Here is a 17,192-nt window from a genome sequence, read left to right on the forward strand (position 1 = left end):
AACTCTTTACTGAGTCATCCCTCTTTTCAAGGCATTTTTTCTCAATGACCACATCTTTAGTGTCTCTCATTCTGCTTTATGTTGTTGTTTAAGTCTTGTAATTTTTTAAATTTCTATATCTTCATTTTAAATATTAGGTAGAAATTTTAATTTATTTTCATCTTTATTGGCATTCTTTCACTGTCTGTAGAGAGGTTATTCTGCTCCTTATTCTTTTCTTTTTATAATTTTGTATAAGATGTGACTATACCTCTAGCTAGCACTACCTCTGTGCTTTGTGCTCTAACTAGAATGAACTTTGTATCTTTGTGGCTACATGTTCTGAGATTTGCCTTCTTTGCTTCCTTCACTTTTATCTGGACCCTTTCTTTTTGTCCCTACTGTTTTTGTTCAGCTTGATTTATACTATACTTGCTTCAGTTTCTTCTAAGAGTGGAGTTTTGTTTTTAAAGGAAACTTCTATTTATTAATTTCAAGAGTTTATAAACCCAGGTAGCTCCAGAATAGTCAGACTTTATTGCAATTATAGCACGCTTGCATTCTCTTACAAACTGAACCTTGTAGAACATTACCCTCTCCCAGCCCCAGTTTTAGCTTCTCTTCCCTTCTTGCCTCACTATGCTTTCCAATGAGTACATCATGGCAATTTGAGGCTTTTCCTATTCATAGGACCATTAGAAACTCAGTTGCCTTTCCTCCACTTTGTCCTACTCAGATTCTGATACACAGGGCTGGGATACGACAGTGGTTTGTCCCCACTATTTAGAGGGTTATCACAATACCTTGTCATCTAGTTGTATTTTAGATATCGTCATGAGTCCTTAGTTTAGATGTTACTGTTCCTCTATCTATTTTTATGAGGCAATATGGAGAGAGTCAAAGTTATATGGCCATCTTCCCAGAATATCATCCACAATTCTTACTGGAGGAACTTTAGGTGTATTCCTTTTAAGGTTGGGAACACAACAGGAAAGTGCCTGGTTACCACTACCGCTTATTGTAACTCTAGAGGTCATGACCAATATATAGAGAAAATAAGTACAAAGTGTACAAATTGAAAGAAATAATACAAGATTTCGGGTAAACGTGATCATCTACCTATAAAAATCTACAAGAATGAATAAAATAATTACTGTAACTATTCAGATAGTTCAGCATGGATGCCAGATAAACACTTAATGTAAAAATTTAAAACCTACAAAATCACAAAAGACATGTTAGAAAATTTGAAAGATAAACTACCACTCACAATTTAAAACTATATAGTATCTAGGAATTAATTTAACCAGGACAACGCAAGACTACTATGGAGAAAAAATAAAACTACAATGAAGAATATAAAGATAACCTAACAAATAAAAAGACAATTCATATTATTGGATGAGATGACTAAATATTATAAAGATGATAATTATCTCCAAATTGATCTACAAATTCAATGCAATACCAATCAAAATGTCAGTTGCATTTTTTGAGGAATTGATAAATATAATTTTAAAATGTTATAGGAGAACAAATGTCCACAAATATTTAGATAAATGATGAAAAAGAAGACTTAAGAAAAAAACTTGCCATACAAGTATTTTTCTACAAGTACATCATCAGATGTACAATGAAGCCATTGTTATAAAAGAAAAGTGTGGTATGGACTTCAAGAACAGGCATATAGGCCAAAGCAACCAGATGGAATGCTCAGCATCAGACACAGATCTGCGCAGAGTCAGATCTAGAGAGACTCTTATTTTATTTCCAATTTAGGTGGCACCATAAATCAAATGGGAAAGAATTCATTATTTTGGAGTCAGTACTGGAAAACTGAATCAGTACGTGAAGAAAACTACAGTGATTTTTCGACCAAAAGTGGTCACCAGGGGTATTAAAACTCTAAATGTAAAAATAAAACTATCAGGCTAATAGGAGAAAATGTAGGAAAATATCTTTGTAACTTATAAGAAAAAAAGAACTTTTTAAACAAAACCCAAAGATACAAACCATAAAGTAAAAAATTTATCAATTTGATTAAAGTAAAACTAAGAATCTCTAGTCAATGAACAAAATGATGAATAGAGTTAACAGACTAAAATTGGTGGAAGATATTTGCAAAATGTGAAATTAATGAGGGACTAATATACAGAATAGAAATCCTGCAAAGCAACTAGAAAAAGATAGGCTCTCCAGAATAAAATGGGCAAAGGACATGGCTAAGTAATTTACAAGAAAGAAAACCAAAAGACTAAGAAGCACATGAAAAGGTATTCTACTTAATGAGTACTCATAGAAATGCAAATTAAACAAAAATGAAGTCAGATCTTCCCAACTTGATCTATAGATTCAATGCAATACCAATCAAAATGCCAGCAAGTTTGACAATCTGATTTTAAAGTTTATATAGAGAGGCAAAAGACCTAGAATAGCCAACACAATATTGAAGAGAACAAAGTTGCTAGACTGGCATTACCCAACTTTAAGACTAAATCTAACAGTAATCAAGACACTGTGGTACTGAAGAAAGAACAGACGGATCAATGAAACAGAATAGAGAGCCCAGAAATAGAACCGCATGAATATAGACAGTCAACTGATTTTTGACAAAGGAGCAAGGCATTCACTGGAGAAGAGATATTATCTTTCCACAAATGGTGCTGGAACAACTGGACATCACACGCAAAAAAAAAAAAAAAAAAGAATCTAGACACAGATTTCTACACCCTTCACAAAAGTTAACACAAAATGGATCACAAACCTATATGTGAATGCAACACTACAAAAACTCCTGAAATACAGGAGATACAAGACCAAAGGCACAATTCATGAAATAAATAATTACTAAACTGGACTTCATTAAAATTAAAAACTGCTCTGGGAAAGACACTGTCAAGAGAATACAAAGAAAAGCCACAGACTAGGAGGAAGTATTTGCAAGACATATCTGATAAGGACCTGTTATCCAAAATATACAAAGAACTCTTAAAACTAAAATGAACTAAACAATAAAAAAATGAGAAAATAAGTGGGAGATAAGGCCAAGATGGCCGATTAGAAGCAGCTGAGGTCCATGGCACTCATGGAGAGGAACGAAAGGGCCAAGTGAATACGGCACCTTCAACCCCTTCAACCAAAATATCCAGGTACCCACATTGGGACTAATCAGGGAAACAACCCACAAAGAAAGAAGTAAAGCAGGGTGGGGCTATGGCACCAAGGGAACCCCCACCCCCAGCCAAGGGAAGTGGTGAGTGATTATGTGACCCCCAGAACCCATGCTTCTCCCACGATCTTTGCAACCCACGGATCAGGACCCCTCATGTGCCCACCCCACTAGGGCCTTGAGTCCCGCACACAGAGCCATATGAAGTCTCGGCATAGCAGCTTCTCAAGCATGCACAGAGAGACCCAGGAGCTTTACATACTCCAGCCCTGGGATCGCTAGCAAGGGTATCTGCAGCTCAGACAAGGTGGGAGGTCATGCATACCCTTAGGAAGGGGGCTGAATCCAGGGAGCCAAGCAACATCAGTCTGCAGGCCCCATTTCCATGGCACCTCACAAGATAAAGACCCACTGGCTTGGAATTACAGCCAGTGACCAGCAACATGGTGGAGCCTGCCTGAGAAGGGATGGAGCCCCCAGCAGGAGGGGTGGGCTGCCATCTCTGCTGTTTGGCCAACTCAGCTGTTCCAGACTAAGGTCTTTGGAAAATCCAAACAGTCCAGACGAGAAAGGGTCCCCACAAGCACAGTACAGCTGCTTTACCAGAATGTGGCCAGACTGCTTCTTGAAGCAGGACCCTGATCCATTCTTCCTTACTGGGCCCAACCTCCTAGCCAGGGACTCCAGCCACCCAGCCTGTATTCCATGAACAGAACTCTGATCTCTAACTGAGATGCTGTGTGTGTGTGTGTGTGTGTGTGTGTGTGTGTGTGTGTGTGTGCGCGTGCATGCGCATATTTGGGAGGGGAGTGGGGACGGGCGGCCACCTTGGTTGTTTGAAGGACTCAGCCATTCCAGCCTGCATGCTTTGGAGAGTCCAAGCCAAAGGGAGCAGATGGTGTTCCCCGGCACAGCATGGCTATTTTGTCCAGGCATGGCCAGACTACTTCTTTAAGCAGGACCCTAACCTATTCCTCCTCATAGGGCAGCTCCTCCCAGCCAGGGCCTCCAGCCACCACCACCTGTGTTCTATACAGTTCTAATGTCTCCCTGGATTGGAGTGCCCAGGGGAACAGGGCAGGTTGCCACCTTGGCTATTCAGGCATCTCAGCTTGTCCAGCCTGTGGGTCCTGGAGAGCCCAAACTGATCAGGGACTGAAGGGATCCCCAACACAGCACAGCTGCTCTACCCTGAAGTAGCCATACTGCTTCTTTAAGTGGGTCCTTGATCCTGTTCCTCCTGAAAAGGTGAGACCTCCCAACTGGGGTCCCCAGCCACCTCCTACAGGTGCCCTTCCAGCTGGCAACAGGTCAGTATCCCCCTGGGATGGAGCTTCCAGGGAAAAGGGCAACCCACCATCTCTACTGTTTCACAGCCTTCACTGGTGATACCTCCTGGTATGGGAAAAACTAAGATGACCAGGGTCTGGAGCAGACCCCCAGCAAACTGCAGCAGCCCTATGGAAGAGTAGCCAGACTGTTAAAAGAAAAAACAAACAGAAAACAACAACAACAGAACACACACAAAAACCCCATCTAAAGGTCAGCAACTTCAAAGATCAAAGGTAGATAAGCCCACAAAGATGAGAAAGAATCAGTGCAAAAACCATGAAAACTCAAAACACCAGTGCCCTTCTTTTCCCCCAAATGACCACAATACCTCTCCAGCAAGGACTCAGAACTGGGTTGAGGCTGAGATGACTAAAATGACAGCATTAGGCTTCAGAATGTGGATAAAAACAAACTTTGCTGAGCTAAAGGAACACATTGCAACCCAGTGCAAAGAAGCTATGAATCATGGTAAAACAATGCAGGAGCTGACAGTCAAAATAGCCAGTTTAGGGAGGAATACAACCAACCTGATAGAGCTGAAAAACATACTACAAGAACTTCACAATGCAATCACAAGTAGAATACACCAAGCAGAAGAAAGAATCTCAGAGTTTGAAGACTATCTTTCTGAAATAAGACAGGCAGACAAGGATAGAGAAAAAAGAATGAAAAGGAATGAACAAAACCTCCAATAAATATGGGATTATGTTAAAAGACCAAATCTATGACTAATTTGGGTACCTGAAAGAGACAGGGAAAATGGAACCAGTTTGGAAAACATACTTCGTGATATCATCCAGGACAAATTCCCCAACCTAGAAGACAGGCCAACATTTAAATTCAGGAAATGCAGAGAACCCCAGTAAGATACTCCATGAGAAGACTATCCCCAAGACACATAATTATCAGATTCTTCAATGTCAAAATGAAAGAAAAAATATTAAGGGCAGCCAGAGTCAGAGGCCAGGTCACCTACAAAGGGAAGCCCATCAGACTAACAGCAGACCTCTCCACGGAAACCCTACAAGCCAGAAGAGATCGGAGGCTAATATTCAACACTCTTAAAGAAAAGAATTTCCAACCAAGAATTTCGTATCTGGCCAAACTAAGTTTCATAAGGAAGGAGCAATAAGATTCTTTTCAAACAAGGAAATGTTGAGGGAATTCTTTACCACCTGACCTGCATTACAAGAGCTCCGGAAGGAAGCACTAAATACAGAAAGGAAAGACCATTACCAGCCACTACAAAACACACTGAAGCACACAGACCAGTGACACTATGAAGCAACCACATAAACAAATCTGCAAAATAATCAGCTAACATCATGACAGCATCAAATCCACACATAACAATACTAGCCTTAAATGGACTAAATGCCCCAATTAAAAGACACAGAGTGGCAAGTTGGATAAAGAACCAAGACCCATTGGCATGCTGTCTTCAAGAGACCCATTTCACATGCAAAGACACACATAGGTTCAAAATAAAGTGGTGGAGAAAAGTGTACCAAGCAAATGCAAAACAGAAAAAGGCAGGAGTTGCAATCCTAGTTTCTGACAAAACAGACTTTAAACCAACAAAGATCAAAAAAGACAAAGAAGGGCATTACATAGTGGTGAACAGTTCAATTCAACAACAACTAACTATCCTAAATATGTACGCACCCAATACAGGAGCACAAAGATTCATAAAGCAAGTTCTTACAGACCTTCAAAGAGACAGACTCCAATGCAAAAACAGTGGGAGGCTTTATCACCCACTGACTATATGAGACAGATCATCAAGACAGAAAATTAACAAAGATATTCAGGGTCTGAACTCAGCTTGGGATCAAGTGGACCTGATAGATATCTACACAACTCTCCACCCCAAAACAACACAATATACATTCTTCTTATTGCCACATAACACTTACTCTAAAATTGATCACATAATCAGAAGTAAAATGCTCCTCAGCAAATGCAAAATAACTAAAATTATAACAAACAGCCTCTTGGATCACAGCACAATCAAATTAGAACTCAAGATTAAGAAATTCACTAAAAGCCATACAAGTACATGGAAATTGAACAACCTGCTCCTGAATAACTTTTAGGTAAATAACAAAATTAGGGCAGAAATCAAGAAGTTCTTTGAAACTAATGAGAACAAAGATACAACATACCAGAATCTCAGGTGCAGCTAAAGCAGTGTTAAGAGGAAAATTTATAGCACTAAAATGCCCACATTGAAGAGCTAGAAAGACCTCAAGTTAAGCTAACACCACAACTACAAGAACTAGAGAATCAGCTGGATGCAGTGGCTCACACCTGTAATCCCAGCACTTTGGGAGGTCAAAGCAGGTGGATCACAAGGTCAGGAGATCGAGATCATCCTGGTCAACATGGTGAAACTCCATCTTTACTAAAAATACAAAAATTAGCTGGGTGTGGTGTTCCACACCTGTAATCCCAGCTACTCAGGAGGTTGAGGCAGGAGAATGACTTGAACCCAGGAAGCAGAGATTGCAGTGAACTGAGATCATGCCACTGCACTCCAACCTGGCAACAGAGCAAGACTCCATTTCAGAGGACAAGGTGGGCAAATCACCTGAGGTGAGGAGTTCAAGACCAGCCTGACTAACATGGAGAAACACCATCTCTACTAAAAATACAAAAAAAAAAAAAAAAAATAGCAGGTGTGGTGGCACATGCCTGTAATCCCAGCTACTCGGGAGGCTGAGGAAGGAGAATCACTTGAACCCAGGGGGCAGAGGTTGCAATGAGCTGAGATTGTGCCATTGCACTCCACCCTGGGCAACAAGAGTGAAACTCCATCTCAAAAAAAAAAAAAAAACTAGAGATTCAAGAGCAAATAAACCCCAAAGCTAGCAGAAGACAAGTTCAGAGCTAAACTGAAGGAGATAGAGATATGAAAAACGCTTCAAAAAATCAACAAATCTAGGAGCTGGTTTTTTGAAAAAATTAATAAAATAGAAAGACCAGTAGCTAGACTAATAAAGAAAAAAACAGAGAAGATTCAAATAAATATATTCAGAAATGATAAGGGGGATATCACCACTGATCCCACAGAAATACACACAGCCATCAATACTATAAGCACCTCTATGCACAGAAACTAGAAAATACAGAAGAAATGGATACATTCCTGGACACATACACTCTCCCAAGACTGAAAGAGGAAGAAATTGAATCCCTGAATAGACCAATAATGAGTTCTGAAATTGAGTCAGTAAAAAATAGCCTACCAGCCAACCAAAAACAAAGCCCACGACCAGAAGGATTCACAGCTAAATTCTACTCAAGGTACAAAGAAGAGCTGGTACCATTCCTACTGAAACTATTCTAAAAAATTTAAAAGGAGGGACTCCTCCCTAACATATTCCATGACACCAGCATCATCCTGATACCAAAACCTGGTATAGATACAACAAAAAAAGAATACTTCTGGCCAATATCCTTGATGAATATTAATGCAAAAATCCTCAAAAAATATTGGCTAACAGCAAAAAGCTTATCCACCACGATCAAGTAGACTTCATCCCTGGGATGCCAGGCTGGTTCAACATATGCAAATCAATAAATATGATTCATCACATAAACAGAACTAAAGATAAAAACCACATGATTATCTCAATAGAAGCAGAAAAGGCCTTTGATAAAATCCAACATTGCTTCAAATTAAAAACTCTCAATAATCTAGGTATTGAAGGAACATACTTCAAAGTAACAAGGGTCATCTGTAACAAACCCACAGCCAATATCATACTGAATGGGCAAAATCTGGAAGCATTCTCCTTGAGAACTGGCACAAGACAAGGTTGCCCTCTCTCACCCCTCCTATTCAACATAGTTTGGAAGTTCTGGCCATAGCAATCAGGCAAGAGAAAGAAATAAAGGGTATTCAAATAGGAAGAGAGAAAGTCAAACTATGGTTTTGAAGATGACATGATTCTTTATCTAGAAAACCCCACTGTCTCAACCCAAAAGATTTTTTTTTTTTTTTTTTTTTTTTTGAGATGGACTCTTGCTATGTCACCCAGGCTGAAGTGCAGTGGCACTATCTTATCTCACTGCAACCTCCATCTCCCATGTTTAAGTGATTCTCCTGCCTCAGCCTCCCAAGTAGCTGGGATTACAGGCACACACCATCACGCCTGGCTAATTTTTGTATTTTTAGTAGACACAGGGTTTCACTATGTTAGCCAGACTGGTCTCAAACTCCGGACCCCAGATGATCTGCCCACCTCGGCCTCCCAAAGTGCTGGGATTATAGGCATGAGCCACCATGCCTGGCCTCAGCCCAAAAGCTTCTTAAGCTGATAAGCAACTTCAGCAAAGTCTCAGGATACAAAATCAATGTACGAAAATCGCTAGCATTCCTACACACCAACAATGGGCAAGCAGAGAGTCAAATCATGAATAAAGTCCGACGTACAACTGCCACAAAAAGAATAAAATATATATGAATACAGCTAACAAGGGAAATGAAGAACCTCTTCAAGGAGAACTACAAAACACTGCTCAAAGAAATCAGGGATGACACAAACAAATGGGAAAACATTCAATGCTCATGGATAGGAAGAACTAAAAAAGTGCAAATCTGGAGGCATCATGCTCACCGAATTCAACCTATGCTACATAGCTACAGTAACCAAAACAGCATGGTACTAGTACAAGACCAGACACATTGAGCAATGGAACAGAATAGAGAGCCCAGAAATAAGACCACATACCTACAACCATCTGATCTTTGACAAACCTGACAAAAGTGATGGGAAAGGATTCCCTCTTTAATAAATGATGCTGGGAGAACTGGCTAGCCATATGCAGAAAATTGAAACTGGACCCCTTCCTTACACCACATACAAAAATAAACTCAAGATGGATTAAAGACTTAAATGTAAAATCCAAAACCATAAAAACCCTACAAGAAAACCTAGGCAATACCATTTAGGACATAAGCACAGGCAAAGATTTCATGACAAAGACACCAAAAGCAATTGCAACAAAAGCAAAAATTGACAAATGTGATTTAATTAAATTTAAGAGCTTCTGCACAGCAAAAGAAACTACCAACAGACTAAACATACTACCTACAGAATGGGAGAAAATGTTTACAATCTGTGCATCTGACAAAGGTCTAATATCCAGCATCTATAGGGAAGTTAAACAAATTTACAAGAAAAAACAAGACTTCATTAAAAAGTGAACAAAGGATATGAACAGGCACTTCTCAAAAGAAGACATACATGTGGCCAACAAACATATGTAAAAAAGCTCACTATCACTGATCATTAGAGAAATGCAAATGGAAACCACAATGAGATACCATCTCACACCAGTCAGAATGGCTACTATTAAAAAGACAAAAACAACAGATGCTGGCAAGGTTATGGAGAAAAAGGAACACCTTTACACTGTTGGTATGAGTATAAATTAGTTCAACCATTGTGGAAGACAGTGTGGCAATTCCTTAAAGACATAGAGGCAGAAATATCACTCGACCACACAATCCCATTACTGGTTATATACCCAAATGAATATAAATCATTTTATTTTAAAGATATGTGCACATGTATATTCACTGCAGCACTATTCGCAATAGCAAAGACATGGAATCAACCTAAAAGGCCATCAATGATAGACTGAATAAAGAAAATGTAGTACATATACACCATGGAATACTATGCAGCCATAAAAAGGAATGAGATCATGTCCTTTGCAGGGACATGGATGGAGCTGAAGGCCATTATCCTTAGCAAACTAACACGGGAGCAGTAAAACAAATACCATGTGTTCTCACTTATAAGTGGGAACTGAATCACGAAAACACATAGAGAACAATACACACTGGAGCCAGTGGGCAGTGGGAGGAGGGAGAGGATCAGGAAGAATAACTAATGGATGCTGTGCTTAATACCTGGGTGATGGGATGATCTGTACGGCAAACCACCATGGCATACATTTACCTATGTAACAAACCTACACATGCTACACATGTACCCCTGAACTTAAAATAAAAGTTGGAAATTTTAAAAAAAGAAAGAAGATAAGCAATAAGAAGCAATAAGAAAGCTAAACAATAAGAAAATAACCAGTCAGGCACAGTGGCTCACACCTGTAATCCCACCACTTTGGAAGGCCAAAGTGGGAGGACCGCTTAAGTCCAGAAGGTCAAGGCTGCAGTGACCTATGATCATGCCACTGCACTCCAGCCTGCATGACAGAGCAAGTTCCTGTCTCAAAACACAAAAAAGAAAGAAAGAAAATAACCAACTCGATTTAAAAATGAGGTTGGGTGTGGTGGCTCATGCCTGTAATCCCAGCACTTTGGGAAGCTAAGGTGGGCAGATCACTTGAGGTCTGGAGTTTGATACCAGCCTGGCCAACATGGTGAAACCCTAAAAATACAAAAATGAGCAGGACATGGTGGATTGCACCTGTAGTCCCAGCTACTCTTGAGGCTGAGTTGGGACAATCACCTGAACCCAGAAGACAGAGGTTGCAATGAGCCATGACTACACCACTGCACTTCAGCCTAGGCAACAGAGTGAGACCCTGTCTCAAAAATAAATTAATTAATTAATTAAAAATAAAAATGGGCAAAAGACCTGCACAGACACCTCACCAAAGAACATATACAGATGGCAAATGATCATAGGAAAATATATTTCACATCATACTTCATTAAGGAAACACAAATTCAAACAATATTGAGATACTACTATGCTCCCATAAAAATGGCCAAAATTCAGAAGACTGACAATATCAAACGCTGGTGAAGATGGAAGAACAGGAACTGCCATTGAGAACGCAAAATAGTACAGCCACTTTGGATGACAATTTGGCTGTTTCTTAAGAAACTAAATATATTCTTATCATACAATGCAGCAATCATGTTCCTTGTTATTTATCCAAATGAATTGAAAATTTATATCCACAAAAAAACCCATACACATATATTTATACTGTATAATTATTCATAATTGCCAAATATTGTTCATAATTGCCAAAACTTAGAAGCAAACATGACATCCTTCAGTAGGTAAATGGATAAATAAACTGTGATAGATCTGTTATGGTTTGGATATTATTTGTTTGTTCCCATCAAAATTCACATTGAAATTTGATCCCCAATGTGGTGGTTTTGGGAGGTGGGGCCTAGTGGGAGGTGTTTGGGTCATGGGGAAAATTCCTCATCAGTGACTTAGTGCCATTCCCACAGTAGGGAGTGAGTTCTCATTCTGGTGAGACTGGGCTACTTCTCCAGGAATATATTAGTTCCCTCAAGAGTGGGTTGTTATAAAATTAGGAAGCCCCTTGATTCTCTCTCTTTGCATGTGCCCCCTTCCTCTTTGAACTTTTCCACCATGTTATGATGTGACATGGAAGTCCTCACCAGAGGCCAGGTTAGTGCCCTTGAACTTCTCAGCCCGAAGAACTGTGAGCTAAATAAACCTCTTTTCTTTATAGATTCTCAGTTATTCTGTTTTACCAACACAAAGTGGATGAAGACAACATCTAATAAAGGAATATAATTCAACACTAAAAAGAAATTAGCTATCAAGCCATGAAAGTTAATGGAGGAACCTCAAACGCATATTACTGAATGAAAGAAGCCAATGTGAAAAGGCTATGTACTCTATGATTCCAACCATACAATATTTTGGAAAAAATAAAACTATGAAAACAGCAAAAAGATCAGTGGTTGCTAGAGGACAAGGAGGAAGAAAGGGGTGAACTGGCCAACCACAGAGAAATTTTTTTTTTTCTTTCTGAGATGGAGTTCTGCTCTTGTTGCCCAGGCTAGAGTGCAAAGACGTAATCTCTGCATCAGTTCACTGCAACCTCCACCTCCCAGGTTCAAGCGATTCTCCTGCCTCGGCCTCCCGAGTAGCTGGGATTACAGGCATGCGCCATCACACCCAGCTAATTTTGTGTTTTTAGTAGAGACAGGGTTTCTCCATGTTGGTCAGGTTGGTCTCAAACTCCTGACCTCAGGTGACCCACCAGCCTCAACCTCCCAAAGTGCTGGGATTACAGGTGTAAGCCACCGTGCCTGTCTCCACAGAGAATTTTTAAAGCAGTGAAACTATTGTGTATGATACTATAATGGTGAATACCGATCATCATACATTTGTCAAAACTTATGCAACATGCAACACCAAGAGAAAACCCTAATGAAAACTGCTGTCTTTAGGTAATAATGATGTGTAGATATAGGTTCATCAGTTGTAATAAATGTACTACTCTGGTGCCAGATGTTGATCATGGAAGAGAGTGGTGAAGCATGGGGGACAGCTATGAGAACTTTCTGTACCTTCTGCTCCATTTTACTGTGAATCTAAAACTGCTCTAAAAATTAAGTCTACTTAAAAAAACAAAAACAAAACAAATGAGGCATCACTTTACTCCTATAATATGTGCAGATATTAGGAAGCAGGGAAATGCCAAGTGTTGGTGGAGAGGTGGGGATATCATGCACTTCTGGAGGGCATGGAAATCGGCCCACATTCTGTATCACAATTTGGTACCTCTATAGCACCATTTGGTCAGATTGGGTGTGCACATAACTAGGACCCATTCCTTAGTACCTGTCCCAAATATAGTCTCTCACATTTCAAAAGGGACATCTGAGAAAATATACATTTCAATGTTGCTTGTAGGGACAGAGAGTTGGGGTCCATCTGAGTGTTCATTACCTGGCATAGAGGAAGTGAAGGTGGATAGCTGAAGTATGATTGTTGCAGAAGTTAAAAAGCCACAGATCTGATGTGCATATAGCAACATGTATGATATTAAAAACAGTAAAAAAGAAATATATAGGAGATATAGAACACAGTACTGTTAAAAGAAATGTTAAAATATATGGACACCAAAGAATACATACAAATAAAAAGATCCTCATTAAATACATTGGAATAGTTTCTTATGTGGGAGGAGAAAAATAGGAGTGAGGAATGTCCATAGAAGTTTTAATAGAGTTTAAAAAAAAAAACTAAATAGCAGCTTTGTGTGGACTAGCAGTAATAACATACCATAAACTGAGGAGTGTGACTAATCTAAATCTCTATATGTGAGATACAACTATTAGTTGATTGGTAGCTAGATATACATGACAGACAGATATAATACATAGAGACGATAGATTAGATAGATATGATTGATTGATAGATAGAGATAAAGAAATCATTCTCTCTTCCATTATGGCCATTGAAATACCAACACTACCACCACCAAACCCAGAGAGTTCTATTCTCAATCCATTTGACCTTGTTCTTGTTATGTAACTGTGAAACTCTTATTCAAAAAACAAAATACTAAGGCTTCTTTTTCAGGACATAAGTACCGTGCACCCAATCTTCTAGATTCTAAAACATCCTAGAGGGAAAGAACAGCATGTGCAAATGTATGGTGGCATAGAGGACACATTTGGAGAACTACATTGAGCACGTTTAGAATCCCATTATAACTGCAATTTAGAGTGAGAAAGGAGAGCTCTAGGAGATGAAGCCACAGAGGCAGACAAGGTTAGATCAGTTCACAGATCGTAGGTGAGGCTAAGGAGTTTAAATTTGGACCTGAGGTAAATGGGGAGTCATCAAAGAATATTAAGCAAAGAAGAGAGTGACCTGATTAGATTTGTATTTAGAAAGATTACTCTGATTGTAACATGGAGAAAGGGGGGATAGGAGGACGAAACCAGTTAGAAGGATGTTGCAGTTGTCCATGCTAGGGCATTCATGAATTTAACAAGGGACCTTGGTAGCCTGACTGTGTTAGTAAATTAGACATACAATTGTAAGGGCAAAGAACTAGACAAAATGATTTCCACAGGTCTCCCACAGCTCCACGATTTTCAAATTCCATTTATGTTATACTCAATCAAAGACAGGAGTGATGAGGCATAAGCAGAGAAATTTTCAAATTTGTGATCAATATGCAGAACCCATGCTCAGCAGACAGAGGCATTAAAGGCTATGCATGATGCTGATTGCCTAGATAATTCTGGGGATCAAGCACACTTTACAATTAATGATAAACTTTTGCGAATCAGGTGAGATCTGCTGTTTTTAAAAGTTTTGGTATTCGAAATTTCATGGCAAAACTCTGTCAAATTTAATGCTGAATATTCTAAATAGGGGCAGAAGTACTTTAATTTCACAAGAGTCACTCCTGTGTCTCCCACCCTAAATAAGATTGGATTTGATAGGAAAATCTAGGGCATTGCCATGACAATTACCAGGCTTAGTCTTAGTTCCACTTGGGCTTTACATAACTGCAATCAGACAAAAAGCAGAGGGCTGTGAGGAGCAGAGCGGGTGCTCACCTCTGCTTCTCGTTATTAGGGCATTTGGGCTCCAACAGTAACCCAACATGACAGTAAGCCACTGGTTCTCAACCCTGGCTGTATGTTAGAATCACCTGAAGATCTTTAAAAAAAATATATATATATATATATCACTGGTGCCTAGGCCCTGTCCCTAGAATTTTGTATTTAATTGGTCTAGAGTGAGAAGGCTTTCAAAGCTTCCCAGGTGATTTTTAATGTGCAACCAGAATTAAGAACCACGACTAGGTAATTATCACAGCAATTCTTAAGGTGCTGCCCAGAAAGAGTTGGAGGCACATTCTCCAAGTGGCTGCCAGTCTGGATTCCTGCATGTTTTAATTATTTCAAAGGTTGGGCAAAACTATGGATTTATCACATTAAAAACCAATCTGTTGTTGGGAGAAAATACTTGCAAACCATACAGCTGATATGGGGTTAATATCCAAAATATTTAAGGAATTCATGAAGCTTGATAGCAAAAAAAACTTAAATACTCGGTTTAAAAATGGTCAAAGGACCTAAACAGATACTTTTCAAAAGATATACAAATGAACAACAGGTATATTTTTTAAAATCCTCAACATCACTAATCACTCAGGAAATGCAGATCAAAACCATAATGAGATATAATCTCACTCCAGTTAGAATGGCTATTATCAAACAGACAAAAATAACAAGTGTTGGCAAGAATGTAGATAAAAGGGAACACTTGTACACCGTTGGTGGCAATATAAATTGGTACCACCATTATGGAAAACAGCATGGAGTCTCCTCCAAAACTCTAATTTATGGAGTTTCCTCCAAAAATTAAAAATAAAACTACCATATAGATCCAGCAATCCAACTTCTGGTCATTGTATCCAAAAGAAATGAAATCATGATCTTGAAGAGATATGTGTACTTCCATGTTCGCTGCAGCATCATTTACAATAGCCAAGACATGGAAACAATCTGAATGTCTATCAACAAGTTAATAAAGAAGATGTAGTGCAGCCCGGGTGCAGTGGCTCACGCCTGTAATCCCAGCACTTCACGAGGCTGACGCAGGTGGATCACGAGGTCAGGAGATCGAGACCATCCTGGCTAACACGATTAAACCCTGTCTCTACTAAAAATACAAAAAATTAGCCAGGCATGGTGGCAGGCACCTGTAGTCCCAACTACATGGGAGGCTGAGGCAGGAGAATGGCGTGAACCCAGGAGGCAGAGTGTGCAGTGAGCCAAGATCGCACCACTGCCCTCCAGCCTGGGTGACAGAGCAAGACTGCATCTCAAAAAAAAAAAAAAAAAGAAAAAGAAAAAGAAAATGTGGTGCAATAGAATAGAATATTCAGCCATGAAAAAGAAAATTCTGCCATTTGTGACAACATAAATGAACCTAGAGGACATTATGCTAAGCAAAATAAACCAGACGCAGAAAGATATATACAGCATAGACTCACTTATATGTTTGATATGGTTTGGATCTCTGTCCCTGCCCAAATCTTATGTTGAACTATAATCCCCAATGTTGGCGGTGGAGCCTGGTGGGAGGTGACTGGATCTTGGGTGTAGATCCTTCAAGAATAGCTTAGCACCATCCCCTTGGTGCTGTTCTAATAGTGAGTTCTTGTGAGATCTGGTTGTTTAAAAGTGTGTAGCACCTCCCCATTCTCTGTCCTGTGTCTGCACCTGCTTTGCCTTCTGCCATGAGTAAAAGTTTCCTGAGGCCTCCCCGAAAGCAGAAGCTGCTATGCTTCCTGTACAGCCTGCAGAACCATGAGCCAATTAAACCACTTTTCTTTATAAATTACCTAGTCTCAGGTATTTCTTTATAGCAGTGTGAGATCAGCCTAATACAATGTGGAATCTAAACTAGTTAAACTCATAGAAACAGAGAGTAGAATGGTAGTTGCCCAGGGAGATGTTTGTCAAAGGGTACAATCTTTCAGCTATAAGCTGAATAAGTTCTGGGGATCTCACATACAGTCTGGTGACTACAGTTATTAATACTATGTTGTTTACTGGAAATTTGCTAAGAGATTGCAAGTATTCTTACCACAAATACACACACACAGTCATAACTGTTAGGGTGATGGATGTGTTAATTAACTCCATTATAGTAATCATTTCACAATGTGTATGTATCTCAAGTTATCACATTCACATCTTGTAATATATGCAGATAAATTTTATTTTTTATTTTACCTCAATAAAGCTGGGGGGGTGGATAAAATAGATGAAATAAGACAACAAATCAGTTATATCATTGGTGACCCATCTACATTCTGGCTGGGTTTTGTTGTTGTTATTTTTACTGTTGTTGTTGTTTTAATGAGGCAAGGGAAAGTAGGAAGAAAAGGAAGGTAGATAGGAAATGCAGAGATCCCACTGAGA

General features: G+C 39.4%; 2 protein-coding genes across 2 annotated transcripts in view; one reads left to right on the top strand and one right to left on the bottom strand.

The window, feature by feature from the left end:
• The window catches only part of C6H5orf63 (chromosome 6 C5orf63 homolog), a 471,154-nt gene that overhangs the window by 365,944 nt on the left and 88,018 nt on the right, over positions 1-17,192 (top strand). The gene's annotated exons all lie outside the window — the stretch shown is intronic.
• The window catches only part of MEGF10 (multiple EGF like domains 10), a 396,429-nt gene that overhangs the window by 313,041 nt on the left and 66,196 nt on the right, over positions 1-17,192 (bottom strand). The window lies entirely within an intron of this gene.

The sequence above is a fragment of the Macaca thibetana genome, chromosome 6 (assembly GCF_024542745.1).
Source record: "Macaca thibetana thibetana isolate TM-01 chromosome 6, ASM2454274v1, whole genome shotgun sequence".
Classification (NCBI taxonomy): Eukaryota; Metazoa; Chordata; class Mammalia; order Primates; family Cercopithecidae; genus Macaca; species Macaca thibetana.